The sequence below is a fragment of the Carcharodon carcharias genome, chromosome 13, assembly GCF_017639515.1.
Source record: "Carcharodon carcharias isolate sCarCar2 chromosome 13, sCarCar2.pri, whole genome shotgun sequence".
In the NCBI taxonomy this organism is placed as follows: domain Eukaryota; kingdom Metazoa; phylum Chordata; class Chondrichthyes; order Lamniformes; family Lamnidae; genus Carcharodon; species Carcharodon carcharias.
The window spans coordinates 129,698,934-129,715,559 of NC_054479.1; the positions used below are offsets into that span (position 1 = coordinate 129,698,934).

Sequence of the window (16,626 nt, forward strand, 5' to 3'; positions counted from 1 at the left end):
TTTTCTCTTATAGAACCATCAACTTAATTTATATTTTGTTAAATTTCAAACTCATCAAATTGCTGGTTTTTGTTGCTTTTTGCAGCTAATGCTGCTATCAGGCAGACTCAGGTCAGGCACAATACAATGCAGAGAGACAAAATGCTCTGGTTGTTATGTGTAGTCACATCGTAAATGCATTTGAAAATAATATGTTTACAATTTTGCTAACTCATAATCTATGAGTACAACAGTAATAATTCTAAAGCATGAAAACTGTTTTCATTACTAGAGTGCTTCATCCAAAATCATGTTGAAATTAGGGTCTGGTGATCATTTGTTTTTTAAAAGCTGGGTCTAAAAATTTTGAATAGCCTGAGAGTCGGTGCATAATTTTCAAAGTGAACCTTCTAACCCTTTTTCATTTTTAGTGAAACCAAATTTACTTTGACTTTTGCCTTCCTAGAAAAGAAAAAATAAACAAACACTAACCAGTGAAGAAGAACACATTTACAATGTTGCTGCATGTAGTGACAGAAGAATTGGTCCCACAATATGCCATAACTTCAATTTCGAAAAGTGTCCCTCGTGCAACATTTCATTTTCTGTATCAATCATCCCCATGGCCTCTCTGGGTGAGATGCTATCTTGTTGCCAATTCGTAATGTATAATGGGCAGTGTTGTGCTGTTGTTCCATTCCCAATTGGGCCTGGCTTGAGTTTTGGCTCAAATTCATTAACAGAGAAAGAGAGAAGACTTTCATTACATCAATCTGGGCTAGTTTTGAATCTAAGCATCAAAGATGAAAGAATAGTGTTAGAACCCACTGAACCACTTGTCTCCTCTGCCTTTTCTCAATAGCTATATTTCAAGAAACTTTACTGTGTCTGGACGTGAGGGGTGCTGAATCAAAAGGGAAACAGATGTCCTCATACAAATTAGTCTTTTGGTTAAACTGACATAAAGAGAACAAAAGACATTTGTCTCAGATGTGCACAGTAGCCACTGGTAATGTACAGCACTTGATTCCAAAACTACAGGTAGCAAGCAGTGTTTCAAAAGGTGCCATTGCAAATTCAAAATACTTTAACAAAATGAACATAATTTGCACAAGCAAAATGTAGGTCACTTGGTGATTGTAAAAATCTTACTTTCAAAGACATTTTATATAGTCAAGGCTTTCAGTGCAGTGTTGAACAGACTCTGTGACACTTTGATGCAAGATGCCAACATGGTTACTGTCTTTTTTTTATTTTATAAAATTGCCAAGACCAACCACACTGGCAAAACATTTGGTAAATACTACGTTCTCCAAAGCCGATTACAACCCTCACACTTTCAGGATAATTCATGACTTTATTCTGGCTTTAATTCATGTGTTTGATAACCTTAGGAGAAAAGATTATGACATTGTATAATTAAGGGACTTGAATCCAACTGGCTTCAAGAAACTGATACATCATATGACTCAGCTTGGAACTAAGTATCTGAGAAAATCCAGAGCATCGACATGGTGGATAAAACCATGTGAATTACAGTCCAATTAAAAAGGGGCAAGACAGAAAATGATGAAGGACAACATGTGATCTTTTGTAATTTAATTGAAGATCTGCCATCTAATACAGACAGAAGGGAATTAGCAGAAGCAAGCTGTTGCAGAAATCTTAGCTAATGTATTTACTTCTTGTACCTGGAAGCATTCAGTGGAATAGGTGTATACAAAAAACACATTAATGAAACAAAAGGAACTGAATATCAAATACAGTATCAGAAGTTCAATCCTGTCATATACAACAAGCCAGAGTGAAAGAAAAAGTTTACAATTAACCAAATTTATGTACAAGATCTATACTTATGAGTTCCCAGTAAAATCTCAATTTACTACATATAATAGTCTGATTGTAAAATAAAGAGAATAATGGATTGCTTTGAATGAATTCCATATCAATTATTAAATCATTTGGTTTAGTTGATATGTTAACTACAAAGGCAAAACTCACCTTAGCCTCTCAGGATTAGTGGATCAAAATTCATTTAAAAGTACTTATAACTATTTATAACAGTAAAACTACATGTTTTAGGACAAAGAATGGCTGAAAGCAATGTTCGCAGGAACAGTGACACTTAGGGAGTGAGCACAAAAGACCAATGTGTAGAAGAGAAAGATCTGGCTACAGATGAAGCCAGTAAGCATGGCGTAAACTATACAGCATGACTTAGGATAAAAAATTGAGAATAATATGTAAAGTGATCGGAGACTTGGAAAATCACATGGTGAATAAGAAATAGGGATACGGGAAGCTTTGTTGAGAAAAATGTACGGAAGAAAAAGCTATTTAATGGGAAAGGGGAATAATGTAGAGAATGTGCAGAAGATTTTAAGAGATGTAACTCTGAAATGTAGGAAACGTGGCAGTTAATTTGCACACAGCAAGCTCCTACAAACAAACTCATCCATTTGCCACAGTTTTGCCCTTTCACTTAATCTATTAATATCCCTTTGTAATTTTTTACGCTTCCATCTACACAGTTTACAATACCGCCTATCTTTGTCTCATCAGCAAACTTGGCTCTCTATCCCACATCTAAGTTATTAATAAATACGGTGAATAGTCGAGGCCCCAACACTGATCCCTGTGGGACACCACCAGTCACAACTTGCCAATTAGGGTACCTCTAGAAAAACTGATCATCTGAATCACTTATCTCATTGTGCGCCCTCGCTCTGAGAAGATTGGCTGCCATATTTATGATAATCTGTTTTTGTAATGTTGATTGAGATATTAATATTGACCCGGGCTCCAGGATAACCCCTTTGCTCTTCTTTGAAATAGTGCCATGGGATCTTTTATATCCACTGGAGAGGGTAGACAGGGCCTCGGTTTAAAGTCTCATCTGGAAGATGACATCTCAGGCAGTGCAACATTACCTCAGCATGGCACTGGAGTGTCAGCCTTAATTTTTGTGCTCAAGCCCTGGGGTGGATTTTGAATGCACAACATTTGGACTCAGAGATTGGAGTGCTACCAACTAAACCACAGTTGACATCATGTGACCAGGGTACTAAACTGACTGCAAACACTGCGGTCCATGGAAATACAACCTAACAAGAAGTTAATGTGATTTGGAGGGAGATGGAAGAAATAGGGGAGTAAAATGAATAGCAGGCAAAATTTTCACAAGTATTTCACAAACTAAACTTCTTCAATCGCCCTGGAAATGCTTAGCTCAATAAGCTGCAGAGTGAAATACTTTAACAGCAGGTCTAGTAGGAAAGTCGGAAAGGGAATGTGAGTTTAGTTGAAGGACTGTCCTTTTTCCCTCTGCCATCTGGTGGGAATCCAGCCTAGACTGATGGAATGTTTGTGCTTTCTCTCTGACAGCTACATGAAGAGTGGTGAGTTTCAGCAATCCTAATGCAGTTGCTAGTGGTTGTGAGTCAACATTATGATACTAGCCATATTTCCACACTAATAGTTGTCACACTCACTCTTATATTTCTATCATGTTAGTACTACCAGCTCCGAAGTGTGACTATCACAGCTAGAAGCAATCGAAAAGCAAGCTTGCAACTTTCAATAGGGATAGTGAATCCAGCAAGTTGATTAAGGCGTGGCTGCTGGCTACAGAATACCCATATATCGGGAGCTAGAGGCACTAATGCAGCATATCTTCCTAATATGGCAACTGGATAACATTCAACATCAAATATAAGGAGTTCTGACCAACACCACAAGAGTTCAAGTTCAGTTATCCTAATAATAACAGCAAGATTGAACTTGCATATCGTTCCTTTCACAGAGGGCTTCCCAAATACATCACAGTCAATGGAGGTACTTTTGAAGTATATTCACTATTGTAATGTAGGGAAACATGGCAGCCAATCAGCACACAGCAAATGTGCACAATAAGGTAAATGATTCACATCATCAGTTTTTTCTAGAGGTTCTCTAACTAGAAGGTACGCCAACTGGTGGTGTCCCACAGGGATCTGTGTTGGGGCCTCAATTATTCATCCATTCATTTTCATACCACTTCTCCTGGTGAGAGTCGTGGTGGCAATAAGCTGAGCAGGGCCGACTAGACTTCCCTTTCCTCAGTCACAGATTCCAGCTCCTCCTGGTCGATTCCCAGGTGTTCTCAGGCCGGCCGAGAGATATAATCCCTCCAGCGTGTCCTGGGTTGGCCTTGAGGTCTCCGCCTAGTGGCCCATGCCCGGTACAGCTCCAGCAGGAGCCTACCAGGGGGCAACCTTATCAGATGCCCGAACAACCTCAACTGGTCCCCCTCAATCGGAGGAGCAGCGACTCTACTCCAAGGCTCTCACGGATTGTTGAACTCCTCACCCTGTCCCAGAGAGTACATCCAGCAACCCTGCAGAGGAACCTCATTTCCACTGCTTATATCTGCAATCTTATCCTTTTGATCATTACCCACAGTTCACGACCATAGATGAGGATGGGGACGTAGATCGACCGGTAAACCAGGAGCTTCGTCCTAAAACTCAGCTCCCACTTCACCACCACGGGCTGGTACAGCACCCGCAGAACTGCAGCCACAGCTCCAATCTGCTGGTCACTCTCATGCTCCCCCCTGCCATCAGTCATGAACAAGATCCCGAGATAATTGAACTCTTTCACTAAAGGATGCTGTTCCTCCCTCAGATTTGGAGGTGCTGACCTGCATCTCAGCCGTGTCACAGAAAATTACCAGAAGGCTAATGGAATTCTGGTCTTTACATCTGGAGGGCTAGAATACAAAGGGTTAGAAGTCATGCTGTAGCTATTAAAAACCCTGGTTAGAGCACACCTGGAGTACAGTTCTGACTACCAGACCTTAGGAAGGATATACTGGCAGTAGATTCCCTGGACTTTAGAAGTTAAGGGTGATTTAATTGAACTTTTCATGATATTAAGGGGAATTGATAGAGTAGATAGAAACTATTTCCCTGTTTAGGAAATCTAAGACAAGGGCACAAAGCCAAAAAAATTAGAGCCAAGCCTTTCAGGATTGGAATTAGGAAAAACTTCTACACATTTATGGAGAGGTGGTGACGCAGTGGTAATTTCGCTGAACTAGTAATCCAGAGGCCCAGGTTAATGTTCTGGGGCCATGAGTTCAAATTTAAATAAAATCTGGAATTTTAAGTAATGGTAACCATTAAACTATTATCATTAATTGTTGCAAAAATCCATCTGCTTCACTAATGTCCTTTAAGAAAGGAAATCTACCATCCTTACCTGGTCTGCCCTACACGTGACTCCAGACCTATAGCCATGTGGCTGACTGCTTTCTGAAATGGCCTGGCAACTCAGTTCAAGGGCAAGTAGGGATAGCAACAAATGCTGGCCTTGCCAGTGATGCCCATGTCCATTGAAAGAATCAATAAAAATAGTAAAGGGTGGCAGAAGTTTGGAACTCTTCTGCAAATACAATTGATGTTGGGTTAATTGTTAACTTTAAACCTGAATTTGATAGGTCTCTGGTAAGTTATTAAGCGAGCTGGGGCAGAGATGGGTGTATAGATTAGGTCACAGATCAGCCATGATCTCACTGAATGGTGGAACAGGCTTGAGGGACTAACTAGTTTGGTCATGTTCCTATGCTATAATTCGAAGGATAAATGTTGACCAGGACACCAGTTCATTAAGGATTTTGGACAACTTGTCCTGAGCCACACAGTAATTAAATTATGAGGACTGGTTCCATAAAATTTGCTTGTATTTCTCTGAGTTTCCCTAGCACCTCTTTGAATAAAACGATGTAAGCTTGTACATCCATCTGGTTAATTTAACGTCTCAACCAAAAGACACTACCTCTGACAATTCTGCACACCTTGAGGTTCTGCAATGCTTACGTGGAGTTGGAATGTTTCAGATCGGTTTCTTTGCCACATTCTAACTGAATAGCTTTGGGGAGAAAAGCTGGTATTGGCAAACTTATTTTGATTATTAAAGTTGCTACTAATTCTACAAGCTTAATTAATAAAAAAAAAATGCATAAAAGCTCAAGTCTAATGCTTTGACTTTTTACATCCTCTTTAACACAGCAAAAGCTTATTCAAGTAATTAAAGATAAAAGCAGATTGCCTAAGACTATATTGCTCAAGCCAGGATGCAATAGCCAGAGGACACTTGGTCTATTTTGTTAACCCTTTACTTGCTCCATCGTCTTCTCAGGTTTCAAATTCCGGGCAACAATTTATCAAAAGAGGAAAAGCTACTATTTCACATCTGGAATGGATAACAATCTTAAATTTACCAGCGGCTGTAATTTAGCCCAAATCTGTGAAACAAATATTAATTCAGTGGCAGGGTCAGCACAGGATCTGCAACAGTGGTTTGAATTTCAGGATGGATGGTCAATCTATTGTTTTTTGTATTAAACAACATTGACTTCTGCAACATTATTTGCTAAATATGCCAGTGGCAGAAACAATATAAGTCAGAACATTCTCCCTTAGGGCTTATTTTTCTAATTTTTACATATAACACATCTCTCACATGGTGGCATGGATTAAACCACAAAAAATATTTATCACCAAATGGCCAGGGGTGACTAGCTATAAAATGAAGCTTCATGAATTTATGTTAAGTACACTCTTGCAAAAGTTTAGCTCTCCTAAAATATGGCTGCTAAAGACATCTGAAGGCAGAACATTAAATACGCTAGCAATATATTTCACTTTGACTTCTCAGCCTAACAATTACTGTTGGTCAAATTTGTAGGCACATGTTTAACATGCTTCTATAAAATTCTTCTGTCACTTTAACAGAAGTTGTAGCCTATTTAAAATAAACTAGTGAATGCTGCTGTTAAAACAGCATTTGTCAGGAACAGTCATTTTTAGGATCTTAATCTAACAATGCGGGCGGCCAGAATATCAGGCAAAGCAGACCAAGCAGATCCTGAGTTGAAAAATATCAGATCTGACAATGGTGAAACAATTAGAAAAGTGCTGATTCTTGAGAGATATTTTTTAATTCTGTAAGGAAACATGCCCTAGAAAGGGCTGGCCATAACTGGTACTGGTGGGAAAGAACCTTTAGTTTTCTTGCAATCATATTTTCAGGGCACATTCCCTTTATTTTCTTGTTTAAGTGGCTAATCTATATACCATAATACAAAGAGATCTTGACGCACACCAGCAGGCTCTGGTAGGCGGCTTTAATATTATCTGACTTAATCTGGAGACGTTTATACAAACGCAACCGCCACAGGGAAATACATTTCAGACTTGAATATATTTAAGGCTGAGATCAACAGATTTTTGGTCTCTTAGGGAATCAAGGAATACCAGAAGTGGACAGCAAAGTGGTGATGAAGCCGAGGATCAGCCGTGATCGTACCGAATGGAGGAGCAGGCTCAATGGGCCACAAAGTCTACTCTGCTCCTATTTCCTTTGTTCTTATGGGCTGAATCTTCTGGTTGGCGTGCGGGAGCGGGCCCGACACACTGATGCATAAAATAACACGTGATGACATCAGGCATACGTCCTGACATCATTGCGTGTCATTCCAATATTTCATTTGGAGGGCGCGCGCCAGAGGCGGCTGCGCGCCTGCTGAAATGTCAATAGCCTATAAAGGCCATTAAAAAAGTACTTAACCTAGTTAAGAATGCTGCCCGCCCAACCTTAAGAGCCCAAGCGGCCTTCCTGTTTTTCAGGAAACCCTATCCACGGGTGGGATGAGGTTTCCTGAAGCTTTTATAAAATAATTAAATAAATTTCCCTAAACTTCACAAACATGTCCCAGCTCATGTGACCCTGTCACATGAGTGGACATGCTTCAATAAATTTTTACTTTATTTATTAAAGAGTCTTATAATCCATTCAATCTCCCTGAGGCAGCTCTGTGCCTCAGGGAGATTGCTATGCTTTTTCACGCAAATGAGCAAAAGAGCGCAAGCCCCGACTCTCCCTCCTCTCCCCACCTGCACAGGTAGCGCTGAGCGCTACTGGCCACGTGTTAAGCTGGGTGGGCCTTAATTGGCCTGCCCGCGTAAAATGGCGGCCGCAGGCAATCATGGGCAGTGATCAGCTCCACACCCGGCCCACCCACTCCCGCCGAGCTTACCCACCATTGGAAAAATTCTCCCCTATGAAATCACAATGGTGTTATTTACAATAGAAACTCTGATGCCATATGAAGTGTGTTAGAACAATTTGTTTGTTGTGGTGTGACAGTCCACAAAATTAACATGTCACGCAATTTGCAGCTTAAGCATTGAAAGCGTTCATGACAAGTAACAACGGTAGTAGACGTGCCAGTATCTGAGTGATCACAAATCTTTGGTTTGTGAATCTAGACATTTGTAGCAAAAGAAAATTGCCCAGCAATTGTACAGAGCAGAATTCAAGTTTGTGCTTTCCGATACATTGCATTCCCTATCAAAACTGTTCCACTATGAAAAAAAAAGAAAGGTGCCTCATGCTGCATGAAGGCTTCAGGAAAGGGGAATGGGAAGAAAATAAATCAATATTTCTTTGAAAAACAAATTAAAAAACAAAACAATTTGCTTAAAATACTCAGTTCAAAGTCTATGATGTAGCAACCAGCTGGTGTATTCTAAAGAGGTTTGTGACCTTTACACTGAAGATAAATGGATCACATAATGAATGCTCATATCCCAGAAACAAGCACCAGATTCAGCCACTACATGTGCTTTGAATCAACTAAACAGAAAAATGTTTTCGTCTAAATTTAACAACATTCCTCACTTTGTTCATCTGCTGTGGCCAGACAAGCATAGCAAATACAGCATTTGAGAACAGCAGATTACGAGAAACAGTTTTAATACATCAATTTTCTTGGACTTCAAGGTCAACAGTAGTTGCCCCCGACCCCCTCAAAGATAAAAAAGAAAGCTTTGACCTGTAAGTATTAATAAAAATGTTACTCAGAATTTTTCTTCTGAAATGGGAAGCCCAATATCAAAGTTATAGCCATACTGAAAGTCCTCTTGAAGCATTATGGCTGTGGCACACCAATGGAGTAACTAGCACTTAACGTTCAAGAAAAGCCTAAAAGGAGGAAATACTTTCTAGTCATTTTCACCTTCACCAGCTGGTAATCTGGTTCAGAGGATCACCTGTCCATTGTAGCATGTGTTCTATTTTCATCCCATTGATTTCCAATAGTCAAGGTGAAAATTATCCCAGTGTATTTACTCTTAGATAGACAATGAACACTTCCAACAAATCTACCCCTCCTGAGCCACGCACTCTCCTTTAAAGAGACATCACCATTCCGTATTTGCTATTAACTTGTACATGTGTAATTGCTGCAGTTACTTAAGTAGTTTGATCATTTTGCCACTGTGCTTTGATAGTTCTATTTTTTTCACAATACCCTCAGGCAAACTGAAAAAAAAGCAGATTATTACGCATCACCAAAAAATGTGATGTAAGAGTAGGGTACGGGGAAAAGGCAGGGCAATGGCATTAGGTCATAATGCTCATTTGGAGAGCCGGTGCAGAAACAATGGGCCGATGGCCTCCTTCTGTTCCATTAAAACTCTGTGATGCTGAGACTGTTGAATAAAATGATGTATAAGACCGTATTTAGAGGCTTGCAGACTTGTCAAAACTGTCAAACGGTTGCCACTTAATCTATGTTTGTGACAGTGCTGTCTGACATCCAGTACTAGATAAGTAGAAATTTCTGCCAATTAAATAGTGGGAAGACCAAAGTCTTTGGGCAGAATTTTAACCTTTGGATCTGCTCGCAGCAGGGGAAACCGACAACGAGTTGGGAGTCTGAAAGGTATTAGAGCGGGCTTTGCCATGGCTTTTTAACTCAGCAACAAAATTAGCGTCTTTCTTCTGGGTTTCCCAACAAATCAGAGCAGATGCACATGATCACAGCCCATTCCTGACTGTTCAAGTTTCACTATTTAAAGGAATTCCAGCAAGAATCAGAATGGATCCATTGTGTAAATATCAGGACAGAAACAGCAACTGTACTGATGAAGCCTCAAATTGGGAAGTGGGATTCTGGTTCTTGGAGACATCCATGAAAGTAATGCTGTGGTTTTGTAAGTTTAGAAATGTGTACAAGTTAAATGCAGGAGTTGGCCGGTTCCTGCTGAGTTCCCAACGCACCAGCATTTTTTGATCTTCTAACATCCCCACAAGTGCCCGCCCCACCTCCTATTAGAGGTTAAAATTTCCCCTGTCTTCAAGCCACCAACTACATCCCTCTCCCTGACAACTGACTGAGGCAGAAACAGACTGATCACAACTTTAGACATGTGACCAAGATGATTTTTCAACCACTTATTGGCACCATCATTAAGACCTTCTATTTCCACCTCCATAAAATTGCCTGGCTCTCCCCCTGCCTCAGCTCATCCTTTGGTGAAACCCTCATCCAGGCCTTTGTAACCTCGAGATTTAGCTATTCTAATGCACTCCTGGCTGATCTCCCATGTTTGACCCACCTGCTCCCAAACTTGGCGCCATCCAAAACTCTGTTGCCTGTATCCTAATTCGCACCAAATCCCATTCACCCCTGTGCTCACTTATCTGCACTGGTTCCTGGTTAAGTAAAGCTTGATGTTAAAATTCTCATCCAGGCTTTCAAATCCCTTTATGACCTCGCCCCTCCCTATCTCTATAATCTCCTCCAGCCTCATAACCCCAGCCCCCCAAGATATCTGCGTTCCTCTAATTCTGGCCTCATGAGAATTCTCAATTTTAATCACTCCACCATTGGTGGCCATACTTTCAGATACCTGGACCATAAGCTCTAGAATTCTCTCCCTAAACCTCTCCACCTCGCCTTTCTCCTTTAACACAAATCTTAAATCTACCTTTTTGACCAAACTTTTGGTTATCTGCTCTAAATGCCTCTTTATGTGACTCGGTGTCATTTTTTTTATGATGCCCCTCTGAACCACCTTGGGACGTTTTGTAAAGTTAGAGGTACTATATAAATAGAAATTGTTGCTGTTGCTATCGAAGCCTTCCTATGAAACCATCTGCAATGAAAGTTAATATCAACCATGCTTCAGCCATTAGGGTAGCATTGCATAATGGTGCCTGCAAAATAGGCATTAAGGGACAAGGTCCTTAAGGCACAAAAGCGAATAGTTCTGTTTTGTGTCTATTATTGGGTGTGTTGTTGGAAAGGTTTTTTCTTGGTGGCTTTTATTTCAGAATTTTAGTCAAGAAAGTGTGCGATGGTACGTAACGGAATGGATTGTAAGTTGGAGAATTGAGGAGCAATGGTGACGATGGGATGACATCTTAGGAGAACCCAGTCTCAATAGCCACTCATGGACATCCCGGCTGGAGCAAAGAGGTCCTAGATGCCTGGTCCCTGTTGGCTCCTCCAAGGTGGCTTCCTAATATCTGGTGGCAAGGGTTGCATCCTCGTGATAGTGAGATTGTGAAGGACGCAGCATATTGCCATGAACTTGGTCCCACTCTGGTGAGCATTGGAGGACTCGCACCAAAAGGCACGGGCAGCAGAACTGTGACTTCAGAACACAGATGATCTGGCCCACATCATCCCTTGTGACTGCATGTCACTCATTAAAAACATGTTGTTCACATGTGGTCAGGTGATTCGCTAGCAAGAGAGAAGACTATGAAGTCCCCTCACTTGGCATACAGGGCCTCACTTACCTTCCTCATGCAACAATGGGTGATAGAGCTGGGAAATGTGGCCATGTCACTTGCTCTCACCTGGAAGGATACACTTGCATAGAAGATGAGGGTAATGGTGACTTTGTCGGCCACTAGCTGTGACTTCCTTCCCTGCTGTGCAGCCGTAGGTCCTGTTGAAGTGGCCACAGTTCAGTGGCCATCTCCTTGGTGATTGTAGGCGCCTCTCATACATAGCTCCTGGCTGAGGTGGAGAAATGCTTCCTGAATACTTTTGGTAAGTAGAGCCATCTATTGAGAGCCTTCCTCCTATTCCCTCTGCATAAAGTATCCTCTCTCTCCAGCCTATGTTCCATGCCTCTGTTGTGATACAACCTAAGGGGATCTGTAGCTATAATCACCATTAGTCAAGCAGGCTTTCTGTTGACAGGGCTGCAAACTCCTCTGACCTCCCTGTCAGGATGCAGCAACACTGCCATTGAAAGCCAGCAGGTTACCATAACTGGAATACACCACAACACTTCTATAAACTTTGCAGGAGCAAAAGCAAGTCAAAATCACATCATCTGGAAGTTACATGCCAAATAATGCAAATGGATGTGGGGGTGTGGGCGGTATGTGTTCAGCTCTGAGTGAATAGGAGAGGGTCTTAACTGGGCCTGTATAGTTTAAATTAGAAGGTGAGTCAACTCAAACATCACAATCTGACCACTTTGCATACTTTTGGTGTGTGTATAGCATGCCTCCGTTAGCACCCTGTCAGAACTTTGTCAAGTTCTGATCACCTTACCTAAGGAAGCATATGCCTGTCTTAGAGGGAATCCAATGAAGTTTAATTCAACTGATTCAAGGGATGAGGTGATTGGCTTATGAAAAAAAGATTGAGTAGAAAAGGAGGTAATCTCATTAAAACCGGCAAGATTCTTAAGGAACTTGATAGCACAGATGCTGGGAGGGTGTTTCCCCTGGTTGGCAAGTCTAGATGTAAGAGTCACAGGACCGGATTTTCACAGTCAGCCGAACTCTGGAGACCTTTAAAAATGGCTGGTGGGACCCAGATGCACAAATCCTGGCCCCATTTCCAACAGAGGGAAGGGGAGCAGGGAGTGAATCACACAGGAAACCTGAACTCAGCAGAGCCATTTGAAATTAGTGCTGAGTTCAAACAAACCCCATTTTCACTGTTTCATGGGTCTTAACCCACAATGTGATAGTCACAAATTTATGGAATAGACTTAAATATTTGTGAAGGGTAGAAAGGTCTGTTTAAGGGCAGGATTTTCATGATAGAGACGGGTAGTTTAAGTCGAGGAATTTCCCAACTCAGCAGACCCACATCTGTTTAAAGTGCCCCCGTTTTCAATCAATTTTCACTCTGGGGAGGCAGGGACGGAATAGAATTAGGCCCGCTGACCCCAGAGCAGATCGTTGGCAACAGCAGGCCAGGTAAGTGCCATGATGGGCTGGTTAGGAGGCTTGCCTCAGTTATCTGGGACTTGTCCCAGTTGTTTTAACCTTCACAACCCCTTGCTCCCCCACCCAATTCCCATTCCTTCTCTATGGCATCTGACACCTCTAGGCCGCCTCCATAGCTGCTCACAAGTATCCACTATGGGCAGACCTCAGGAGCCATGTGAAGATAAAAAAAATCCTAACAATCTAATAGAGCTCTCACTCATACACACTTGATATTGGAAAAAGACTCCCGTTCATGAAACCCATTCAATGATGTTTAATCTCCCTCAAGTGTTTAATCTGTTATAACATCAAACTTCTATTCTGTAACTACAAAGACAGCTAATCCTTTAATAGCCTCCAAACTGTCAATCAAAAAGTGAATTCAGCCACCCCGCTGATATAAGTGCTGTTGTAGTTTTTGAAACTCAGCCAAGCATTTATAATGACCTTGGCTGTAATAACAGCCCTTGGGTGATGACAACAAAGAACTCAATTGAAATTGCTAGAACAGATGGTGATGGTGTTTGCTAATCTACACCAGATGGCATGACAATCAAAGCAGTCCTCGGGCAGAGGGGTTTTTTTTAAACACTAGCTGACAGATTCAGCCTGTTTTGTTTCATATTTAAAGTACTGGGGATTTGGAAAAAAATTAGATCATGCCTTATCTGCCCTTCACAAGTGTTAGTGTTGAATTGTGCTACAATAGAGTACATGCTTTAAGTTGGTAATGAAGAGCAGCTGTCCACAATTGGGGAAATAATAGGGCTTCATTACAAGAGCATAAAAAGGTGTTTACACTGGGTGTTGGGGGGAATTGGAAGAGTGTGTGTCTTCACTTTGCAGCCTTAGAAATAAATCTGTTTTAAGGTACAGGCTGGCTTTAGACTCATCCTTTCCTCAACATACGAATATCAGAGTTAACATGGTAGCAAGGGATGAACATTAAACTCTGGTGATTGGTTGTTGAATAAGAAATGTTTTGTATCCATCTTCTGAGAAAAAAAGCATACTACTCCTGACAACCTCAGTAATAGAAAGGACGATGCGAAATCTCAAGCTTTGACTATTGAACAGTTTTTTCAGAGGCAGAACCATATCAACAATGTAAAAATGAATTTGAAATGTGGACATGGGTTATCTCGTTACGCTGAAGGAAGCAAGGTATGGCCTTGGCTTTGTCATTATCGGCAAAAAGTAAGACTAGGAGTAAAGCATTTTCAGAATTGGATGTGGGTGACTTGGACACTGAAGAGGGATTAACCCTTGTATTACTGTTTTAGGATAAGTTTTACAAAAAGGATGATTTGATGGAACAAATGAAGTATGGTCAACTTTTGACAGATTTAAGAAAACAGACAATCAGTCTAAGGAGGAGTATACTATGGACTTTGGTAAGTGGTCTAAGAGACTGAAAAAGTTTAACCTTGAAATCTCAGAGTCTATATTGGCTTTCAAGTTACTGGACCGTGCACAAACTTCTCATGTCGATAGACTTTTGGTCTTGACGTGGATTCAATTTCCTGTAAAAGATTTGCTCCTAGACCAAATGGCTGCTGCCCTAAAAAATTATTTGGGAAAGCAGTCATTTCCAGCTAATTTTCCACCAAATTCAGGCAATTCTGCTGTAAAGCAAAGGATGGAAGAAGTTCGAGATTACCAAAATATTAGACACAGATTTCAGTACAAACACAAGGTTGTGATAGATGGTCTGAAGACGGTCACACTTACAGCCAATTTGAGAGTTGAGTCCTAAAGCAGGTCTGGGATGGCGACTATAGGTGCTTGAACCCAAGAAATCTACGGGGAGTGATTAATCGGTGTTATTTGTGTGATTCTAAATATCATTACACAATGAATTGCCCTCAGCGAAAGAATCGTGTTTTTGAAGTAACGCATGAAACAGATAATTCCAATGCTGAGAATGATGATGGTGACTGCCACGAAGGAATTGTGCTGGTCACTGGGAATTTGAATCCAGTGATGAGTATTTTGGTTGCTGATTCGTTCAACTACGCAGTACTGGATAGCGGGTGCACTTCCAGCGTGTGGGGTGGATTGGCTAAATTGCTACCTGGAATCTCTCTATGAGGCAGATCGGTGGAAGTTTAAGGAGTATGGAAGTTCCATGTGTTTTAGCTTTGGGAACAACAACATGCTAATGCCAAAATCAGAAACAAAAATACCTGGAAAAACTCAGCAGGTCTGGCAGCATCTGTGGAGAGGAGCACAGTTAACGTTTCGAGTCCGCATGACTCTTCAACAGAACTATGGAAAAACGGAAAAGGGGTGAAATACAAGCTGGTTTAAGGGGGGGGGGGTGGGACAAGAAGAGCTGGATAGAGGGCCAGTGATAGATGGAGATAACCAAAAGATGTCATAGATAAAAGGACAAAGAGGTGTTGAAGGTGGTGATATTATCTAAAGGAATGTGATAATTAAGGGTAGAAAGCAGGACGAGCAAGGGACAGACAGCCCTGGTAGGGGTGGGGTGGGGTGAAGGAATCGAAAAAGGCTAAAAGGTAGAGATAAAACAATGGATGGAAATACATTTAAAAATAATGGAAGTAGGTGGGAAAAGAAAAATCTATTATAAATTATTGGAAAAAAAGGGGGGAATCGAAAAGGGGGTGGGGATGAAGGAGAGAGTTCATGATCTAAAATTGTTGAACTCAATATTCAGTCTGGAAGGCTGTAAAGTGTCTAGTCGGAAGATGAGGTGCTGTTCCTCCAGTTTGCGTTGAGCTTCATTGGAACAGTGCAGCAAGCCAAGGATGGACATGTGGGCGTGAGAGCAGGGTAGAGTGTTGAAATGGAAAGCGACAGGAAGGTCTGGGTAATGCTTGCGGACAGACCGAAGGTGTTCTGCAAAGCGGTCACCTAGTCTGCGTTTGGTCTCTCCAATGTAGGGGAAACTACATTGGGAGCAACGAATGCAGTAGACTAAGTTGAGGGAAGTGCAAATGAAATGCTGCTTCACTTGAAATGAGTGTTTGGGCCCTTGGACGGTGAGGAGAGGGGAAGTAAAAGGGCAGGTGTTGTATCTTCTGTGGTTGCATGGGAAGGTGCCCTGGGAGGGGGTTGAGGTGTAGGGGGTGATGGAGGAGTGGACCAGGGTGTCACGGAGGGAACGATCCCTATTGAATGCCGCCGGGGGGGTGAAGGGAAGATGTGTTTGGTAGTGGCATCATGCTGGAGTTGGCGGAAATGGTGGAGGATAATCCTTTGAATGCGGAGGCTGGTGGGGTGATAAGACACTTCCTCCTACCTCTCCCTGGACAATGACCCCACCACTGAACATCAAGCTATTGGTTCCAGGACTGTTACTGACCTCATCTCCTCTGGAGATCTTCCTTCCACAGCTTCCAACCTGATAGTCCCCAACCTCGGACGGCCCGCTTCTACCTCTTACCCAAAATCCACAAACAGGACTGTTCCGGCAGATCGATCGTGTCAGCCTGTTCCTGCCCCACGGAACTCATTTCTTGCTATCTTGACTCCATTCTCTCTCCCCTTGTCCAGTCCCTTCCCACCTACATCTGTGATTCCTCTGACACCCTACATCAAATCAACAAT

The 16,626-nt window shown here is 41.7% G+C and overlaps 1 protein-coding gene across 1 annotated transcript in view; it reads right to left on the reverse strand.

The window, feature by feature from the left end:
- The window catches only part of lrguk (leucine-rich repeats and guanylate kinase domain containing), a 122,802-nt gene that overhangs the window by 88,447 nt on the left and 17,729 nt on the right, over positions 1-16,626 (reverse strand). The window lies entirely within an intron of this gene.